General features: G+C 36.8%; 1 long non-coding RNA gene across 7 annotated transcripts in view; it reads left to right on the top strand.

The window, feature by feature from the left end:
• The window catches only part of LOC110476341 (uncharacterized), a 114221-nt gene that overhangs the window by 63590 nt on the left and 38104 nt on the right, over positions 1-12527 (top strand). For 2 of the 7 annotated variants that reach the window (XR_014949579.1, XR_014949585.1), the window contains one exon: positions 4091-8863. This is a non-coding gene — a long non-coding RNA (uncharacterized LOC110476341). The remainder of the gene's footprint in view (positions 1-4090; positions 8864-12527) is intronic. The other 5 variants (XR_014949602.1, XR_014949596.1, XR_014949599.1 and 2 more) reach the window with 5 other exon arrangements.

Here is a 12527-nt window from a genome sequence, read left to right as displayed (position 1 = left end):
AAAACACACCAACTCCTCCTCTGCTTGAGTTCCCATAGAAGTGAAATGAGCTGCTGTCACCAGAACAAATGTTTTTGTTGTCTCTGTGAAAGGTAGGGGCTCACAGTTCCTGCTGCTCATTCCTTTTGTCCTTGGGAGCAAGCCCAGTTTTTGAAGGTAACCGTGGGATATTATTTTTTCCTTCTGCAAGCCAGCACACCCCAATGACAAGAAGAAATTGTGGCCACAGTGTCCTTTGGAGGCCTTCCCCACCCAGCCTAACACCCAGGCACATGTAAGCACATTCACCTGCAGCTTCAGGAACTCATGCTTCTGCGTCCTCCACACTTTTAAGGCTTTTAAGATGGTTAAAGAAAGGAGGAAATAACCAAACTTATTCTAAACTTACTGGAATATCTTGGAGGATTGTGTGTGGAGAAACCATTGTGACTCATGTCTTGTAAAAAGTCATCCCTGGATTTAGCCATTTGGGGAAGAATTGGTGAACCTTCCTCATGCTCAAATGTCTTCACAAGGGGTGATTTGATCTTGGTTGGCTGCCTGGCATACATCAAACTTCTCTCTCACTGTCCCTGCTTAGAAGAACAAGGAGAGAAAACAGAAAGAGTAAAGCTCATACACTTATGTAAAGACAGGGAGATCTCTTGCTAATTACTGATACAGGAAGAACAGTTGTGGCATTACTTAATTAATGAGATTAGTTAATTGTAAAAATTAATTTCTTTCTAATTGAATTAGAATTAAATAGTGAGAAACAAACACAAAAGCTAAAGCAACTTTTCTTCCCCCCTTTCTCCTAGGCTCAACCTCACTCCTTCATTCCCCATTCTATCTCTTCCCCCTTTCTAGCATTGTAGGAGGTTGGAGGGTTGTGGTCAATCCATAACAGCTCCTTTCTGCTTTTTCTTTCTCTTAACATCACCTCTCCCCTGGTCCAGCATGGACCCTTCCCGTGGGCTGCAGTCTTTAAGGATAAACCTGCTCCAGTGTGAGTTCTTCATGGGCAACAGTTTCTTTGGGAACTATCCATCAATCTAGCATGTGGCTGCAGGGTGTATATCTATCTATTCCAGTATGATTTCTCCAAGGGCTGCAAAGGAAGCCCTGCTAAAGCATCTGAAGCACTTCCTCCACCTCTTCTCACATAATTTTTGTTCCCTTTGTCTACTGTGTTCCACCTTTCCTTAACCAAGTTTTCCTTGAAACACCACCAGCTTTCCTGTATCCTGTGGTAAGTCAATTTTGGAGCCACACAGGGCAGTCTCTGACTTCTTCTGCACCTGAGGGTTGCTGTCTTTTACAAAACTGAACCTTGGCTGGATGGGATGGAGTTAATTTTCTCCATAACAGCCACTGTGGTATTTTACTCACAAAACTCTCTTTATCTCAACCTATGGGTTTTTGTTCTTTGATTCTTTCCCCCATCCCACTGGAGGTGTGGGAACAAGTGAGTGAGTGGTTGCAGGCTTAGCTGCTGGCCAGGATCAATGCACCACAAAGTCAGGATTTTGCCCAACAGGTAGCCTCAGGAAGACAGCAGCTCCCAGCTTCTGCTGAGCTGGAAACCTCTGCTTCATGTATAGATAATATACTTGTCACAGCTCAAGGCAACCTGTGTCACAGATCAGGAGCTCCACAGCAGAAGGAACCTCTCATTACAGAGGAAGGGGACAGGAACTGTCTCGAGATGAAACCTCACTAAAAAGGTTTTAAAACAAATTTTAAAAATGAATAGGAATAAATTGCCAGGGCCAGATGTCATTCACCCATGAATATGAAGCTGGTGAACTGCTAACTGTGGTTTGCAATATATTCATTGTATCATCCTTAGTACCTAAGGAAATAAAGTGCTAAGTATGACAGAAACTTCTAAGAAGAACTCCAGAGCTATCCTAGTTAATATAAACAAGTAAATCAGATTTCCATGAGAATAAAATTGTTAGGAGCCGTAAATTAAAGAGAATTAATTAGCAGACCCATGAATAAATATGATGCAGCAAACGAAAGTCAATAGGTTTTTTTGTAAGGGGAAATGATTTCTCCCTCTATGTGACAGACACAGGTGATACAGTCAGTGTCATTTACCTAGTTATGTAAATTAGCCCTGAAACACAGGACTTCCTGAGAAACAGGAAATTATCATTAGGAGGTGTCTTTGTTGGATGATAAATCATTAGGAGGCTAGGCTTTATAATGGAAATTCATTATCGATGAGGCCCCAGGTCCTCTGTTTGGGATTTAGAGCGCTTAATATGCAGGCATATTTTCACCTTGGAGAAAGGGATGAATTGGAAAATTAAACATGGTGATGCCAAGCAGGCTGCAAAGATGTGTGCTGAACAATTAGATAACACGGGGCCAGGCAGTAGATAATCCCAGTTTTGTGTAGGTCTTTTTAAATAGATGCATAAGTATATGCATTTGCAGCCCTGATGAACTGTAAATAAACTGTCACCATGAGTGACCTGTGCTGCTGTGAAGCTCTCAGTTCTCTGAGGAGTCAAAAATCCTCAATTTACTCCAGTCTGGGTGTTTCTAGTACAACAAGAGTTGAATGCTGTGATATTGCACTTACCCCACCTCAGAAAAGGAGTGTTGGAGCTCAAAACAGCATGTGGAGAACATGTGGCTTCATATGACAAAAGATTAAAAATACCAGGATTATTTTTCATGGAAAAAAAGTGGCTGAATTAGAGATATGGCATAAAAATTAATTAATGAGGGGAAAGGGTTTAGGTATCAATATCTAATTGATATACAGGAAGAAGGGAACGTCCCTTGAAATTATTGGAAAATAAGATTAAAGCAAGTGAATTTTTTTTTTTTTTTTTTTTACTAAGCATAAATTGAGGTGAACATTGTCATACATTTCCATGGGCTTTTGCATACAAATGAGTTCAAAAAGGACAAGGACACTGACAAGTGTTAAACTTTGGAGATCTGCATGTATGTGCTATCTTAGTAAATTTGTATGTTTTAGTTTACCAAATCTGACTAAGTGATTCAGCATAAAGATCATAAGGGTAAATCTAATGCTATTTTCCCTAAACATTTCTTCCTAGTCTATAATTTTACAGTCCCTAGCATAATGAAGAAATGTAGCCTTTTCACATTAATTATTTCTTTTCCTTTAACTTCTATTTGTATTATTTTAATGCAAACACACATTTCCAATGTGTGTTTGCATTAAAACATGTGAAAATTCATGACCAGCTTTGTGGAGAGTCATAGACAAAGGGAAGCAAATTCCCAGATTAACTAAAAGATCACTTTCCAATGAAACAATACTTCACTTTGAAAACAGGAAAAAAAATCAATAGTGCAAAAAATTTGGTATTTATGTTAGATCAGCAAGTATTTGTTAATCAGCACCAGGAGAGGTGTTCACAGAGGCTTAATTTGTCCTATTTGTATGTGTTTCCAGATTACTGGTTGGGAAGACTGGGATATGGGAAAGAATATTTTGCAATTTCCTTAAACTGTAAAAATCTCTATGAGAAAAGGAAAGTTTGCCTTGAAACATTCTGCTGCAGTGTGCATGTAATCCTAATGATACCTAATATTAATAATATATATGTGCCATATATTATTTTGCTTTAGCATATGTACGTATTTTAAAAAAGACAATTTGCACCTGTATGTATTTATCTTGGAAGGAAAAGTGGGAAGAGAAAGGATTAATGTTTCCAAGCTAATGTAGAGAAGGACAAGATTTCTCACCTGCAGGAAGGGATAAAGACCAAGGCTTGCTAAAGATGTAACCTAAAGAGGAGGGCCCTAGGCTGTAATTAGTCATCTGTCTGCTTTGCTGTGGTGCAAGGTACCTGCAACAAATCATGTGGAGAAGCTGGTAGCTCATTACACTTCAAGGAAAAAAATTGCCTAAAAATTACTTTTGGTAACCCAGCTTAAAGAATTAATATTCAAGATTCTTAAATGATGCAGCACCCTTTTTATGAATTTTCTATAAATGTTTGTTTATGGTGGTATGTCTCATGATTTTCACTGGGGGAAAATGTTATGGTTTGAATATCTGAAAATTACAAGTGTACTGAAAAATCTCATCTATAAAATTTTTGTGTTATCTTAGAATCACATCTCAACCTTTAAAGGACAAGTGTCGCTGCCTTCTGAAAGTGTACTCCACCCTTGCTCTTCAAAGTTCAGATCAAGTCATGCTGCCAAGACTTGTGCATCTGTGGCAAATAATTCACAGATGCCAACTCATTGGAGAATCCGAGAGCTTTGTCTTATGCCAGGGTAACTTCAGCAGTATTTTCCAGAGCTGTGGATTAAGTTTGCTGAAGCAAAAAAATGACGACGTGTCTGGCGCTGCCAGACGTAAAGATGATTCATCAGTGTTCCCTCTCTAATGGTAACTATCTCCAGCATGCAGTAAAGAATGACCAAACTGACTATCAGATGGCAAGGAGCAGAAGTTGGAACAGCATTTGCCTTGCTCACTTTGTACTTGATTGTGTATCCAGGTGTTCCCATCTAGACTTGCAAGGGTTTCTCGAGCATTTAATTACTTGAATCCCAATGAGCTGAAACTGCTTGGTTCAGGAGATAGCATAATAAAGGCATTCTCCTGAGGTGGCTAGATCATTTCTTTAAGCTTTACTGACAAGCTAGAAATAGTCACAGATTTTAAATGTTGCCAATGATTATATTCAAAAAGCATGGGAAATATGAGCCTACATTTTCTGCTGTGCCCATGTTCCTTCAGGAGCAGCAAAAGAAGGGAATGTGGGCTTCATGTGGAACTACCTTATTCTCTGTCTGACTACACACCAACTTTGGCCACTGTTATGAATTACACCATGTAATTGTCCCAAAAGGGGACAGTCTGGTGCTAAACCCTCTCACTCCTGCATCACTGCGTAACCACATCAAGGAACAGGAGACCTGACTTCATGTTAGCTCAAGTTTTTCAGTGCTCAAGTTTTTCAGTGCTCAGACTAGAGGTGTCTTGCCAATATCAAGGTGGCAAGATGGATCAGACTAGCTAAGAGACTCAGGGAAGAGGGAAGTGTAAAATGTTGCAAACTTGGGATTCTGCATTTTACATATATTTGAGGAAATATGGATGTCTTTCAGGATTGTGTATGAATGGTGTTACTGGAGTATCTGGTATCTAAGCATGCAGCTACCTTGTGTCAGTAATTATAAATGAGACAATTGTCTCAAATTTCTACTCACAATCTTTGTATTGGGTTTTTCTGTTCAATTTTTTTTTTTGTTAGTCTTTTTTTTTCTAGTAGCTTTTCCCATAAAGTTTGCACGAGAGAGTGAAGGTTTCCTATGCAGTAGTAGAACAAGTGCATGGACTTGGGATACAATTCCAACTGGAGAAAAACATTACCAAAGAAATCCAGATAGTTAGTGACTCATGGAAAATATAACTTGACATTTGAGCATGCAAGATGATTTGTGGCATGTGGCTTATACAACTCCCAATTTTTTATATCTCTTTATGGGCAACACTGCCAAATCTGGAATAGAATATATGATTTATTTTTATTTCAGGGTAGAAATTGTCTTTTTGATTTTCAGTCTGCAAAAGATGAGCACTTGCCAGTGCACATTTATACACAGCCAAAAAAAAAAGAGAGAGCATGCTTGAGCCAAGCAGGAACAGAATTAGTTACAGACTCTTTTTTTTTCTCCACAGCATGACTTATATTGATACATTCATCGTGTTAAATGGCATAACTTTGTATTTTTCAGTACTTTAAGGAATAAAAGTTCATACTGTTTTAATCCTTATGGTTCTGACTTAGGTAAGTAAAATAGAAATAAGATGAGTATTCTATTCAGGGTTTCAGTTAATTTTGCTCTATGGACTATATAATTACAGCCTTTTTGCTACCTGGGAGATCACCTGAGCTCCAGTTTAACAAGCTTATATATAGCATGGGTTTTTTTCACTTTAAATGCTGGGTAATGTTTGTTCTTAAAACAAAGCATCTTCTGAACAGGTTTGCATCTGGGAAAGAGGTAATGATAATCAATGCTAGATTTGAAGAATGGCAAAAAAATAACAACATAAGATCTAAACTTCTCTCAGAATCAGAATGCTTTCATTTCTCCTGGGGGGGTAGGAGAGGGCATTATAGGCTCTTGAAGTAGCAGAGAGAAATAGAGAAAAATTTGTGATAAACCTCATATTCTTGTTATTATTGCCTCTTAGAGTCACTTGGCTGCGATAAAGCTTGTGTGCTGCTTCTTCCTCCAAGCTCTATTTAAATTCCTAGTTTAACCATACGTGCCTTCCCTCTGGTTAACAGTGATTTGACTGTGCCTGTAGCATTATTTTACTATCATAGAAGGATACTTGGAGGTGATAATACTATTCAGTGCAACTTTGCTTTTCGTACTAACCTGTTTCTTTAAAATATTCACTTTCACTTGTAATTCTAATTTGGAAAGACATATGCCATAATCCATGGATAATTAAGAGTCTAGACTAATTCTGTCATGTCAGTGCTTTCTTAATCTGCCCCTAATCAGATTAAACACCTTAATTCAGACGTTATTGACATTGCAGATTGCAGAATTCCAGGGAAGCTGCTACAGTGTATCATGCAGCTGGAGTTGTTGTAAATGGAATTTACTGGCCATTTATAACCTTTAATATCTTGCAAAGAGTAAAACATGGATTAAGAAATCCAAAAGTTTTTTCTAACAGAAGGAAAAATGAAAGAATGCATCTGTTAAGATTTTAACTCTATTGTCTCACTTATCTTTTCAAGAGAAAGGTCACTAAAAGAAAGTAAAGATGAGGGAATTATTTTCTCAAGAACTTTTTGCAGCTAAGAGCTGCACAGTGAGTTTCACTGTATATATTAGTGTATCAACACAAAATCAGTGTGTTAATTAGAGAAACCATGAGCTGTTTATTATTTCAAAATCAACTGCAATCACAATTATTTTGGTGCAATTGTTTGCAATAGCCAACATGCAGGAAGACTGGTTTAAATCTGGAATTTCTGTTTTGTAGCCAACCCTGACTCACTAACATGGTTTGCACCTATAAAGGATGTACTGTGATCTGTGTTGATTGTGTGTTGCTAATGGGATTTCACTGACTAAAACCACAGATGATACTTCAAGATATATCAGGAAGAGTCTTGTAGTGAAGATGAAGAACTTGTAATTACAAAATTGCATCAGCAATTGTGACCAAGTTTTATTTTTATCTCTGTCTCAAAATATATTTGAATAATTATCATTAGCTTTAAAAGACATTCTTCTTCCATGGTTTTGTTAATTCCCTTCTAACTACTTTTTCTCTTGATCAGAACAATATCTTTTTAAAGCACTTGATTTGAGAGTGTGTACTTGTGATGGTGCCAGTCAGTTCTGAACACAAATTAAATTGTGACCTTGGCTCTGGAAGGTTATGACTGCTTTGTACTTAGTCTTTGCTTACAGCATCAGCAGTTGGCACATCACAGGTAGTGCCCATGTCTTTTGAGTCTGCTTTGGCAAAAGAGGTCATCACAAAGCATCTGTATTCTCACCCAGAATATCCTGTCAAGAGCTGTATTTAATTTTTAAGTTAAAATAATTCTTGTTCTGATCTTAAAACAGAAGGCCAAATTTATCCTGAGTGAAATGCCTACTAAATTTGTTTTACTGTGGGGAAGTTTATTTCCCTGTGTCAGATTTCAGCCTAAAGCAATTGCTTCTGAAAGTTTATTTTGTGATGTCTTATATGTGTTTGCAGAAATGTTTCTCTCTGTAAATAATGCCCAAAAGCTGTTGTACAACACAGTACAATATCATTAAAATGTTGACTCTGTGAATTTGAAATATCAGTGGACAATTTATGATAGAACAATGGAAGTTATTAATTTATCTTAAACAATATTATGCTGTTCTTCATGTCTCTCAGACCCACACAAAGTACTGAATCAGATTTTTTCCATTATTAGTGCTATAAAATTTAACTGATACCTGCACAAAACGTACTTGTATAATATGCATCAATCACTGATGCTGTGATCTGAGAAATAATAGTGCTCACTTGGCTTGGAGAAAAAGGCTGCCATTTGGTAAGTTGTGTCCTTTTATGTTATTTATGTACTCAGGATGTTTTTACCCTTCAGGTTTTGTTCCTAAGCTGCAAATGGGGAAAGGAATGAAAGGGATGGGAGGAAGAAAATATAGAAATTATTGTGCTCATATCAAATGCTAGGCTAAGAAAATCTCTCAGCTAATTGTTTTTAAGATGGACTAGCTACAGGGTTGCAAACTAATTAGGATATAATTAACACCATTTGACAGGATAGTTGCTACAAAAAATTGCATCTAACCTTCATTGCCTAATGCATTCTGCACTACAGATCAAAATTAACATTTAATTTCAGCCTGCTGACTCCCCTGCCAAAAGCCCAATTCGGTTTCCAGAACTTTGCGTATTCTTATTAAAATGAGATTTTTTAATGCTGTAATTTTTCTATTTTTCTTTGTTGCACTTGTGTAATTCTCAGAACTGTTTCTCTTTGCTTTGTGTACCAATTACAGTTCTCCTGCTGGTTTAGATGGGGCACAGATAGAGCCCTGGTATAAATCATCCACTGGTTCTTTACAAATGGCTTTTAACTTGCATGTTGTCCATTCTGGTCTTGTGGGGTTTTTTGGTTGTTTTTTTTTTTTTTTTTTTTTTTTTTTTTTTTTCCAAGTTGTGCATTCCTCTTATAGTTTATATATAAGGTAATGAAAGTTGTCCCCCATGCACCTAAGGTCTGAGGATCTTACCCTTATTCACTAGAAGCTGAAACCTGGACCAAGCAAGTGCTGCATATGCTTGTTAGAGCAGGTGACATCCTCAGCAGAGTTGGGACACTGAAAGAAGGTAAGTCAGGAAACCCTTAAAGAAGGCATGAAGCAAGAAGTTTATGATCTTGAGCTAGGAATACTTTCTAGAGTGCTTTCAGGTAGTGCTGTAGTTGAAAATGTGAACCAGGAAAAATAACTTTTAGATTGAAATATGGAGATAATCAAAGGTATTATCCTGGCTCTAACTCTAGTAACAAGGACAGCGATGTTAAGACTGTTAAAGATGTATCTTGACCCAGAGAAGGACCCTAAGCTGCCCAGAAAAGCTGTGGATGCCTCATTGCTGGCAGTGTTCAAGGCCAGGTTGGATTGGACTCCGAGCAGCCTGGTCTAGTGGAAGGTGTCCCTGCCTATGGCAAGGGAGTTGGAACTGAATTATTTTTCAAGTCTCTTCTAACATAAACCATTCTATGATTCTGTGGTATAGAAGATGAGATGAACCTTCAAAAGGGCCAGAATGGCCTCAGTCTCACTCACACCTTGTGAGTTGCTGTGAGCATGCCTTGAAACCTCTCACAAGATCGGGGTATTCCAAAGGACCAAAAACTTCATTGTCAATGGTCTAGAACTGTGGCATCACTGCCACGTCCAACTCAATTCTGACTCTTCAACCCAAAGATTAGGTAAGCATTAGAATTTGGGTTTGTAGAAATACACCCTAGCAAGATGGCACCTTTAATTGCATAAAATATTAAGAGAATTAATGCTTTCAGTTCTTGTTTTGAGGTCTTTTTGAGAGAGGCCAAAATAGTGAAGAGACTTTTAAATTAAATGAGAATTAAAAAATCCACTTAAAGAGTATACAAATTACCACATCTGTAAAATTATAGTTGCCATGGTAATGTTTGGTTTCCTATTGACTACTTGAGTAAACAGTTTCCCAAATCCTGTTGACAATTGCAGACTGGAAAACAACCATTTTATTCTGCAGTTCTTATTGCATGCATTTAGTAAATATCACCCTTTATTTGTGGTATTAGAAGTGGGTTTTTTTTTAAATCTCTGTTCTTATTCATATTATAAGGAGAGATCAACCAAGAGTCAGAAGTAAAAATGTAATTCACACAGCGGTGACCTCTTTTTATCCTGTTGAAAACAAAGCCATGCAGTGCTTCCAAAATGTCTGGTGCTTGCACCTTGTGCTCAGTCAAAACTATACACCACGTGTCACTGCATATTTTTGATCTTCCTGGTGATGATGAAGGCCTTTTCCTTACTCTTCTGTCTGATTTCAGTCAGTCCCCCTATTAGTTTCTTTTTGGGCTCAAGCTGTTATGGAAATTGCCATATGACTGTGTTCATGTTTCACCTCTGATGTATTCAGCTTGTCTGCACTCCTTAGACTTCTAGAAAACAGTGTCAATTCTTTTCAATTTACTAGAAGGATCTTTCTGACAAGAGCAGTGCATTCTAGAAAAGTTCCTCACTGTTGTGGTGTTTCAGATTATCTGTAGAGGAGAGAGGACATTGGAAAATGCCACTATTGTGTCAGTGTTGATCATGCTTCTGCAGCCAAAAGTATTTCAAGTTTTTGAAGGACATTTCTTAAGATCACCTTGTGCCTGATGTTGCTAGTACAGCACCTATGATTTTCTAGATAAGTAAAAATATTTGAAGTTTATAAAAAAATATATAGCTGGAATATTTACAGGTGTGAATTATTTTTGCCTTTTTTTTTTTTACAAAATCATGTATTTCTGTTACTGATTAATGTCATCAGCAAAATGAAGGTCACTCAGAATGGGTTTTGCCCATTTATGATTACTTTCTCTTGATTCCAACAATAAATAATGCGAAAGTAGCAGAACATAAGAAGTCTTTGTTTTACTCTTTAGCTTCCTCTGCTAATTTTTGGATGCTTGCATTCCCTCTGTTCAATCAGTATGATCACAAAGGACTAGGAGTATTTTGATTACACTGTACTATCACTTCCTAATATTTTTCTTCACAAAACTACTCCTCAAAAGGTGCTTTGGCTAGAAATACCTTCTGTCATAAAGATTCTATTTTAAGGTGCAGTTTATAAAGATTTAATATTTTTCCATTTGGGGGGGTTATTTCTTGACCTGCAAAACTCAAACTTTTTAGTTGTACTGAACAAAAGTGTATAAATAAATAATTCACATTTATGTGTCAGATAGTTGGTAAGAAAAAATATGGAAACATATAATTATGATATATTTGTAAAATGAAGAAGAGAGACCTCTACAGTAAGTTGAATTATCACCTTGTTAAGTGAATACTGCTTAAAATTTTCCCCAAAAAAATGCACATACACATCTATAATATCTGTTCTCCAGTCTGCTATCACTGCAGTTGTCAGAGTCACAAAATGTGCACGATATCTGCAGCAATGTCATATCTCTGGCCTACATGTGGTACAGTGTTTGACTTTGTTCTCTTCAGGATACCTGTCATCTACAAAGCAGACAGCCTGCAGCTTCCACAATCTGGCCATTTTTAGATCTTGGCAGTGCTCTGAGAGAGCTACTTATTCGCAGGACGTACTTGTCATCATCACCAATTCTTCATTTCTTGTATTTTCAGAGCATCACAGGTAACAACAGAGTGGAGTACCTGATAATCTGAAATAGACCATAAGATACATTTGTTTGGAGGTTTTTCACACGGCTCCTTTAATATTTGTTTGTATCTGGAAAAAAAGGATTCAACTTGCTTCTATCTCTATTTTCCTCTTCATCTCTGCTAGAGTTCCTCTCTTTAAACCTTAGCATCAATTTTTTGCAGCTAGCAGAAAAGATGATACTTTCAAACCCTAAGCGAGTCAAGTCTAATCCAAAAATGCAGGACAATTCTTCAAAGACCAGGATTTACTAATAAGATTCATAGAAGCCAAGGCTAGTGTCATTTGAACTAAATCCTGCAAACATAGAAATACTGGGGTTTTTGCAGTTTCACAATTAATTTCTACTGTAAGTCTGGTATGATACTATAAAGTATATATGTCTAATGCATGTATTGTAATAATATTATAATACCATTACGTGTAAAGTCAAACAGCTCCAATTATTTTCCCTGTGTGAAACTCGTCATGATATCATAATATTACAAAACAACAGGCCAGAATTTGGTTGACTGATCTGGAATGAAAACTATACTTTTCATTATATAAGGTGTATAAATTTATATAGGATGTATAATTTTTTATATAAAGTGTATTTTATATACACACATGTATATGCGATGCACAGGAAAAAAATCATTCTAGTTTTCTGAATATTTATTAAAAAACCAAGATTTTGACTATGGCTTCAGTAATACATATGAGAAATGCTTAGTGGAATGAATATGCCTAATATCAATGTAGGGTTATTTACCTGCCAATGGAAAAATGAGTTTCACTAGTACAAGCTTTGCAATAATTTCACAAGAAAGTCAAGGAGCTTATTAAAAATGCAGGGGATTTGAAAGGCAGAGCTATGGCCAAGTGTGGCTATGAAAACAACTTTATACAGAAACTGCACTGAAACTATTCCGACACATCAAATCAGTGATAGATGTTTGTAGAAATAATTATTCAGATCCCTTTAGGAATTTAAGCATCTAATGATTTTGAGGAACACCAACTGAGATTTTCAAGGATCTTTAGCAATTTAGATAGTTTGCTCCCTTTTACTTAATCTATTTAGTCAGTTTTGGAAGGAAAAAAAAAAGGAATC

This window comes from Lonchura striata, chromosome 1 (genome assembly GCF_050655825.1).
Source record: "Lonchura striata isolate lonStrDom1 chromosome 1, ASM5065582v1, whole genome shotgun sequence".
Classification (NCBI taxonomy): domain Eukaryota; kingdom Metazoa; phylum Chordata; class Aves; order Passeriformes; family Estrildidae; genus Lonchura; species Lonchura striata.
This window is presented reverse-complemented; position numbering and strand designations above follow the sequence as displayed.